General features: G+C 41.9%; 1 pseudogene; it reads left to right on the top strand.

The window, feature by feature from the left end:
* The first annotated feature begins 739 nt into the window (after positions 1–739).
* Positions 740–1395, top strand: LOC116752716 (annotated as a pseudogene).
* Positions 1396–8866: the final 7471 nt, after the last annotated feature.

Raw genomic sequence — 8866 nt, 5'->3', positions numbered from 1 at the left:
GTAAGTGAAGGATGGCACCACTAAGCTGGAGCAGCCCTCCACTTTGAGTGCTACAGGCGCTCTCTCTTGGGTGATGGAGCCCCAGTCTCTAGTCCTCTGGGCCAGGGCTCTCTCCGTCTAGCTGTCGGTGGATTCCAGCCACTGCCCTTCAACAGGCAGCCAGTAGATCCCCAGCTTAGCTGAAGGCACAGGCTTGGTGGGGATTCAGGAACTAGGCCCAGCAGGTTCCCGCATCTGGGATACATGAACCTACAGATACCATTACACTGGCTGTTTAAACACAGGTCTCCTAAGAGTCCCCTCCCTCCTGGATGTAGATTTTGCTAGCTGGGCTCTCTGTACAAAGTTAATAAAAAAGCTAATAGGTGTCCATTCCCTTCCCCTCTCTTCCCCTGCCCTTCATTAGCTGTACCCTGCCCCAGGCAGTCAAATGCCCACCAGGTTTATACTTCAGTCTCCTAAGACTTTAGGTAGCTTGAGCCAGTTCCTCAGAGCACGATCTCTTCCCAGTTCACTGAAAAAGTGGAATTTCTGTTGCCTCAAAATTTGACTAGATCCTGAGCCATGATCACCTTCTAAATGACCAGCCATCCACTTCTGTGGCACCTCTAAAATATCTCTATGTTCACAGCATAAAGGGTGTCCTTCCATTATCTTATTCCAATTTTAAGTCCACTTCCAGTAAAAAGAGGTGATACTGGTTTTAATGAATGATTCCTGCAATCGGCCACAAAAAAAGATGGAACAGTTATGCATGGGGGCTGCTGACTGTCAATTAATGGATATGCTGTTCCCTGGTTATACTGACTTGAAGAAAAGGAAATTCCAAACTAAGCCAAATCATGAATATATCCAGAATTTTAAACTATTACAAGCAGGTTTTAAGAGAATGGATGTTGACAAAGTAATTCTTGTGGACAAATCATTGAAAGGAAAGTTTCAAGTCTATTCTAATTTGCTCAGTGGTTCAAGGAAACCTTTATGTGAGTACGACGGAAAAGACTATGACCCTACTGTAGCTGCTAGACAAGGTCAAGATATATCAGGAGCACCTTCCCTTGTTGTTAGAGTTTGAACAAACCAGCAGTGCAGCTCCTTGGACGCCAGTTAGACTCAAATACGAATACAGGTTCTGGCTGGGAGAAAAGATCTTGGCTTAGGCAATGGGTATTATGAAGCTGTGAGATTAATGCCGCAGGTGAATGTATTGAAACAGCTGACAAGTAGGAGAAGCAAAGGATTTCTACTTTGGAAAGCTAAGGAACTTTGAACTGATTGCCAGGAGAATGAGGAAGAAGATTGTCCTGTATTGGGAGTGTGGCATCTCTGTACCACAGATGAAGCTTTGTGATTCCTAAGGAAGGGGCCCCATGGGAAGGACCAGCAGAGCATTAACAGCCTAGACCAGCAAAGCAGCAACATCTGGATGCTTCACTCCAAATCGTGCTTAACTGTAAAACACTCTCCTTTATTATACTTAGAGGACTTGCTGGTTTCTTTCCATAAGCAAAAAGCACTTCTTAAAGTGCCCTTTGCAGCAGTGTTATTTATTTTCCAATTAGTTTGAGTTGGGATCATTTTCCTTACAGCACAGTATTAACATCTAGTGGGTTCACCTCAGAAATGAAGAGGTTGACCTTGGGAGCTCTCCTTTGTGCTCCTGGCAAACGATGATTTCTGGGGAGGATGTGTTACGGGGTGGAGACTTCATAGAGAAATGCAAAGACTGAATTGAAGTAAGCTACAGTGAAATCCGGTTACAGAACATTTTAATGACTTTTACCACCATTAATAAGAAGGAAAAAAGAAATCCAATGAAAAATTTTCAGCTCTTACTTCATTTAATCTCTCTGTCCTTTTGAATACCATATACTCCTATCTCATTTGAGAAAGGATTTAGGATAAGGTTAATATTTTTGGAATGTATTATAATAGGTTGATATTTTCTTACTTTTTCAATTACTTTTTTAACAGATTTATTGAAATATAATTCATATGGTATACAATACCCTTGTTTAAAGTGCAAAATTCAATGGTTTTAGTATATTCACAGAACTGTGCATCCATCACCATAGTCAATTTTCGAAACTTTTCGTCACCCCAAATAGAAAGCCACATGCATTAGCATTCATTCCTGTTTAACCCCAAGCCCCCAGCCCTAGGCAACCACCAATCCACTTTATGTCTCTATAGATTTGCCTACTCTGGGTATTTTATATAAATACCATATATAAATATGGTATAAATACCATATATAAATTTATATAAATACCATACCATATGTAATATTTTCAGACTGGCTTCTTTCACTTAGGTAATGTTTTTAAGGTTTACCCATACTGCAGCATGTGTCAGTACTTCATTCCTTTTATTGCCAAATAATACTCCATGGTATAAATACACCACATTTTATTTATCCATTTGTTAGTTGATGGATGAAGACAACGTGGGTTGTCTTCACTTTGGGGGTATTATGAATAATGCTTCTGTGAACCTCTGTGTACAAGTTTTCATGTGAATGTGTGTTTTCATCTTCCTTTGGTACACACCTAACAGTGAAATTGTTGGGTCATATGGTAACTCTGCATTTTATCTTTCAAGGAACTTTCAGACTGTTTTCCAAGGTGGCTGCACCATCAATTACTTCGTACCTAAAAAGTTTCTCAGTGTTCCAGAGATTTAATTACACTATCCAATTAATTTTCTCCTTATTTTTCTATGATATTATATTTTAAATTCACTAATCGCATATGGACTTCATTCAATAAATTTGAAGTTTGGATTTTCCTCCAAATTCCTCACCAGTGATTCCAGAATCATTGTTGAGTAATCTTTAATCTCCTCTTTGATATGTATTCTTTTATATATCACATTTTTATATTTAATAAATGATAATTCTGAGTTGTTCATGCTGTTCCTTTGATCAGTCCAAGTCAATACCACGTTACTTTAAAGACCGTAACTTTTTTTAAATAATGCATGTTACTAATCGTTCCTTATCACTCTACATTTTTGTAATATTCTTTGTTTATTATGTCGTTTGAACTTCAGAAAATTTGTATTTACTCCTTTAAAAAAAAAATCCAACGGGATTTTATCACTATTGCATTAACTCTGTAAGTTAATTTGAGATGTTATTATTTTTACAATATTTAAGTCTTCTACCTTGAAACATACAATTTCTGCAGGAGAAACTTCAGAACAAGTCTTGAGTACTTAGTGACTTGTTTCCTCTATGAACTAAAGGAAAAAGAAGAATCAAAAATGCTTCTGAGACTCGGGGTCTGAGTGACTAAGAGGACCTCAATACAAGCCAACAGAGTATTGCTAAGGGCTATCAGAAAGAAGAGGGAAATGTTTTCAATGTTACTTTGGAGGACAAAAAAACAGTCAATGTCTCAAAATTATGAGGAGATAGATTCAGACAAACATACTAAACCATTTTACATAGTAGAGCTCTCCAAAAATGAAAAAAAAAAAAAAAAAAGCTGTTGTGTGAGAAGGTAAACCCTTCATTTCCGGAGGCATTCAAATGAAGATGGATTACCAAGTATCAAGATGACAGCCCTCCTATTTCTAACCGTCTGTGCTGACTACTTGTTCTCCAAATGGGCTTAGTATAATTGAAACAAGGAACTGGAATTTATGAAGAAGAAACGTAAAAGAAGATCAGAGTCAAGGATGGGCTTTGGGTAGTGCTCAAAGGAAGGAGAAAGAAGAGATAAAAGAAGAGGAAGAGGGCTTCCCTGGTGGCGTAGTGGTTGAGAGTCCGCCTGCCGATGCGGGGGACACGGGTTCGTGCCCCGGTCTGGGAGGATCCCACGTGCCGCGGAGCGGCTGGGCCCGTGAGCCATGGCCGCTGAGCCTGCGCGTCCGGAGCCTGTGCTCCGCAACAAGAAAGGCCGCGATAGTGAGAGGCCTGCGCACCGTGATGAAGAGTGGCCCCCCGCTTGCCACGACTAAAAGAAAGCCCTCGCACAGAAACGAAGACCCAACCCAGCAAAAATAAATTAATTAATAAACTCCTACCCCCAACATCTTCTTTAAAAAAAAAAAAAAAAAAAAAAGAAAGTACAATAGACCTTGGCGTTTGTAACCTTGATACTCATGGTTCTAACTGTTTGTCAATGACCCCTCGATCCAAGGCAAGTAGTAATTTTTAAATGTTGCCAAAGCACACACTGGAATCATGTCTGCTGTGAAAGTGCTGTGCAGGAGTGAGTCACTTTTTTGGAGAGCAAGCCTAGCCAGCTGCCCAACATCTGTATCATATCATGGCTTTGTTATTCTCTACTAATCTCTGAATAGGCTGTAACTGTCATGAAGTGGTAGGAACTCTACTTCTTCATAGATCCAGACAAGCTCACGGATCACGTTGCTATTACAGTGATGTACTATGACAAATTACTTTAGTCCAGGTGACGCTTGACCAATGTGGGGTTTAGGGCCACCGACCCTCCTCGAAGTAGAAAATCCTAATATAATTTAAGTGGACCCTCGGCATCCACAGCTCCTCCATATCTTCCCATCCACAGTTCCTCCTCCACAGCTCCGCCCATAGATTCAACCAACCATGGATCATGTAGTGCTATAATATTTACTAATGAAAAAGAATCCACATGTAAGTGGACCCACGCAGTTCAAACCATGTTGTTTAAGGATCAACTGTACTTTACAAAGCCACCAAAGTGCCTGAAAACATCACCATGATGTCTTGGATATTCTCTCCATTTTCTGGGGGGAATCATACATGACAGATACTCAAAACAGTGCGATTTTTGAAGCTCTCAGGACACATTTCTTAAAATTAAGAGTCTACTTACTGGAAGAGGTGAGGCTATCACTGTAGAAGAAAGCTCTCTCAGGAAATGGGAAGGGCTGGTTTTTAGCTCAGAGAAGGAAGAATTTGGAAAGAAGAATAAAAGATGTGTCTCAGACTACTTCCCCAGAGAGCAGACCTCAGAAAAATTGTATCTGCATGTCCTTTATTGTATCTGCATGTGATCTCAAGAAGGAGTAAAAGAGAGTGAAGCAGTGAGAAGCTGCACAAGATATGTTACTGAGTTGCTTGATCCCATGGACCTCTTGAGAAGCCATATGACATCGTCTCAGGACTGCCAGTCTGGGAGGAGAAAGGAGGAAGCATTTATCCAGCAGCTCGCATCCCTCACTAGTCAAAGAACATTCCAGGAAGCATTAGCTCTCCAGCACTTCTGGGTTGTACTTATGAGGATACCGAGGGGTGCCTACAGAGTCCCAAGCCACAGTGAAAACAGATAAGTCCTAGGATGGGAGGCAGGAGGTGCTGGCAGAATGTCTCCATGTGCAGTTGGTTGGGTGGCTGGAACAAAAGATACGTGTGCCTGAAAGGATCTGAAGTGGTACATGAGAGGTGCCTGATCCAAGATGTTTGTGGTTTAAGAAGACGTGTGTTGGTGTGAATAGGATGATAAGAAAACTCAGACCAGGTCCTGGCTCCACTCAGGGCAAAAAGATGCCAGGCGCTCTTACAGGAAGGAGGATGCTGCGTTAGGAATGACCATTCACTATAAGTAGAGAAGAGTTGTCAAGACCACAGGGAAGAGCAGACTGAAAGGATGATGGGATAGTGGTAGGGTCTACCTGACGCCAAGCATCATGAACTTTTCATTCTTTGCATTTTCTCCATGAGTGCCTTCACCCTAAGAGTAGGAACTGAGAAAGCAGACTCTGTGGGTCTGGTGGAGTGATATGGGGCATCTAGCAATGGTTGGGTGGGAAGGTCATCAGAGTGGTGGGGGGGGCAGCATGGAAGCAGCTGACCGGAGAATCAAGAGTAGGTACAACAGACAAAGTAAAACCAAGGCCCCAATGTATAGAGGTTTCTGTGACAATAGGAGCAGAGCAGGAGCATGGGAGAAAGAATAAAAAAGGAAGCAGTGGCATCTGGAAGGCGGAACGGAGCCGTACACCGATGACAAAGTCTACAGCACACTCAGTGCTACCAGGTGAAGACATGAGTGTCTGTATCCTGCAGTGAATGAGTAATATGGTTGTTGACATCGCCAAGAAGGAGTTGAGAAGGGAAGAAGGAAACTGACATGGTTCCTGAAGTTGTCCAGGACAGAATAAACAGTATTAGAAGATACTGGTGATGATTTGGAGGTGGCTAAGCCAGTGGTAGTAGAGTCCTCAGATGATAATACAAAGAAGAAAGCCTGTTGGAAGTGGTGGGGTATGACCTCATCATAAAGGAGTTTAAGGAGCCAGCATGTTAATGAACAATCAAAGCAGCTGCTGAAGTTTAAAGACAAAGCAAGATTTGCTTCAATAAAGGCTTACACGAACACTATTTCTCCAGGACGTGTTGGAGAGGTAGGTGTAGATTTTCACTCTTACTTAATACACTGGGCATCGTTTGAATGTGCTAGCAGGAGCCTGCATTGCTCTTGTGATGAGAAAAAAATGAAAGAAGCAAAATTAGTCAACGACAAAAGTAGGATTCAAGCCCACAGGGAACAAATACTTTTCCACTACCCCCTTGACTCTGCAGCTGGACAGAACAGGCAGTGGAATGGTTTCATTAGTCTTCCAAACACTTATCTTTGCTAAATCAACTTAAACCATGTGACCCCATTAACACAAAGAGCAAATGGAAGTGTTTCAGAAAGATGGAGAGATATATAACCTGTGGTAAATGTTTAACATGCCACACACAGAGATCCAGCCATATTTCATCGGCAGCTGTCTTGTTTTTTTTTTTTTTTTGGACTTCAAGTTTCCAGGGAGGAACCCACCCCTACACTCTCTGTGCCTTCATTCCAGCCCCTGACTCGGCAAGAGGTCCTGGAAAGCATCCATGTCATAAACAGAGAAGGTGACAAAGAGTAATGATTATAATAGCTACCATGATTGAATGCCTCCTCTGTGCACAGTTTAGGCTCAATACTGTGTGTAGTTTATCCCAGTTAGTCATTAAAATAACTGTGAGCAGGTTATATTAACTCTATCTTGAAGACTGGGTGGTACAGAGCTGCTGTAGGGATTCAGCAGTGTCCTCAGGGTACCAGGCTCCTTCACGTTCCTGCTCTGTCCTCAGTGATAGGAATTACTCCCCCAATCTGTGTCTGTGTTCAAGCAGGAAGAAGCAGCAGAAGAGGCAGTACCAGCAAACTTACCTTGTCTTGGCCAGAACTAGTGTTTCACTCAGGGATCATGTCGATTAGAGACAACAGAGTCCATTTTAGCTGGTTTAAACACAAGGAGTTCCTTAAGATATACAGAGAGTTCTTAAATCATTGGGGAGGGCTGAAAAGACTTTAGCTGAACTCAGAATGCCACCGTAGAATTGGGTCATCAAGGGAGCTGCTGCCTCTTCCATCATCAGACAGTTGCTGAATTAAGAGGCCATCTTCTCCTATAGGAAGCCAGTGCCACAGTCATCAGCTCCAAGGCATCTGCCACAACCTGGAAGCAAGTCAATCAGAAAACACCCCCCACAGCACTAGCTCCCAGACTAGGCCAGTTCTGCCGAGACCCAGGCCAGCAACAGAGATGCTCACAACCCTTCTCTTGCTCCCCACTGAACTCAGTTCCCAAACAGACGCTCATGGTCTTCTCTCCTTGTGACTCAGTTCCAACTCAAGGATAAAGGATCAATAAAAGTTAAATCATGTGTGGAGCCCCAGCTGCCATGGCAGTTGAGGACTCTGCAAATTGACTATTTTGGTTTTCCAATCTCTGTAGCAGAGGCAAGCGAGAGAGAAAAGCGTTGGCACAGAGGTTGAGGGCACCAAGCCATTGTATTAGCCACAATTTTCCTGGAAAGTTGGGAAAGCTGGTGTATGGACAGTCATCCTTCCCTTCTTCCATCCAAGGCATCCCGGCCACACATATCATCTCATTTAATCCTCACCTCAACCTCTCAATGACATATTGCTATCCCCACTTTATAGATGAGGAAACTGAGGCTTATAAAGTTTAAATAATAATGTTCAATATCCTTTCATAACCTCAGTGGAATATAATCTGCAAAAACTAATAACTGGATCACTATGTTATACCCCTGAAACTAATGCAATACTGTAAATCAGCTAACTGCAATAAATAAAAAGTTAAAAGGTAATAATGTTCTAGAAGGTAGCAGAATCGAGATTTGAACTGAAGTCCATGTTCGACCATCCTCATGTGGTAAAATTAATATGTTTGCTTTGCTGAAACTAAACACCAACAATAATGGATTCTCTCTATTCTTAATTCCCTTGCTTCTAAATATGAATCACTGGCTTTCAAAGAATACTCGCAGGTGCTCTCCCATCTCGAAACCTTTGCTCCGGCGATTTTCTTAATTGCCTGTGTTTCTTGATCCCATGGGCCACCTGAGAAGCTTGATGATGTATGTGTCAGGACTGTATGAGGTGAGAAAGGAGGAAACATCCATCAGCTCACATCCTCCATTGGCCAAAGAATCATCCCATGAGGCATTATTGTCCTTTTTCTCCCATATCCGACTACTCATATCCAGCCATCCTTTCAGGCCCAGATCAAGCACCTTTCCACAGAGACTTCTCCGGTCTCCCTGCCAAAATGTAGTCCTGCATTTTCCAAATCTCCTACATGTTTTCTTTGTACCTCCCTTCAAACATTTCCCACATTCAACACATATAATCACCCCTTTCACATTATAACTTCCTTGAAGACAAGAATGACGGACGACATTTATCTCTATTGTCCTTTAAAACTTCGGGCACAATGCAGGAGTGTAGAAAGGGTTCACCAGACGAATAATAAAGAAATGAATAAATTTCCCTAGGGAGGTGCTCCCTGCTTTAATGTATTGGATAATCTGTATCTGGGTAATTATAAATCAATTGCTCTAGTTTTCTAA

Source organism: Phocoena sinus, chromosome 4 (genome assembly GCF_008692025.1).
Source record: "Phocoena sinus isolate mPhoSin1 chromosome 4, mPhoSin1.pri, whole genome shotgun sequence".
Lineage (NCBI taxonomy): Eukaryota > Metazoa > Chordata > Mammalia > Artiodactyla > Phocoenidae > Phocoena > Phocoena sinus.
This window is presented reverse-complemented; position numbering and strand designations above follow the sequence as displayed.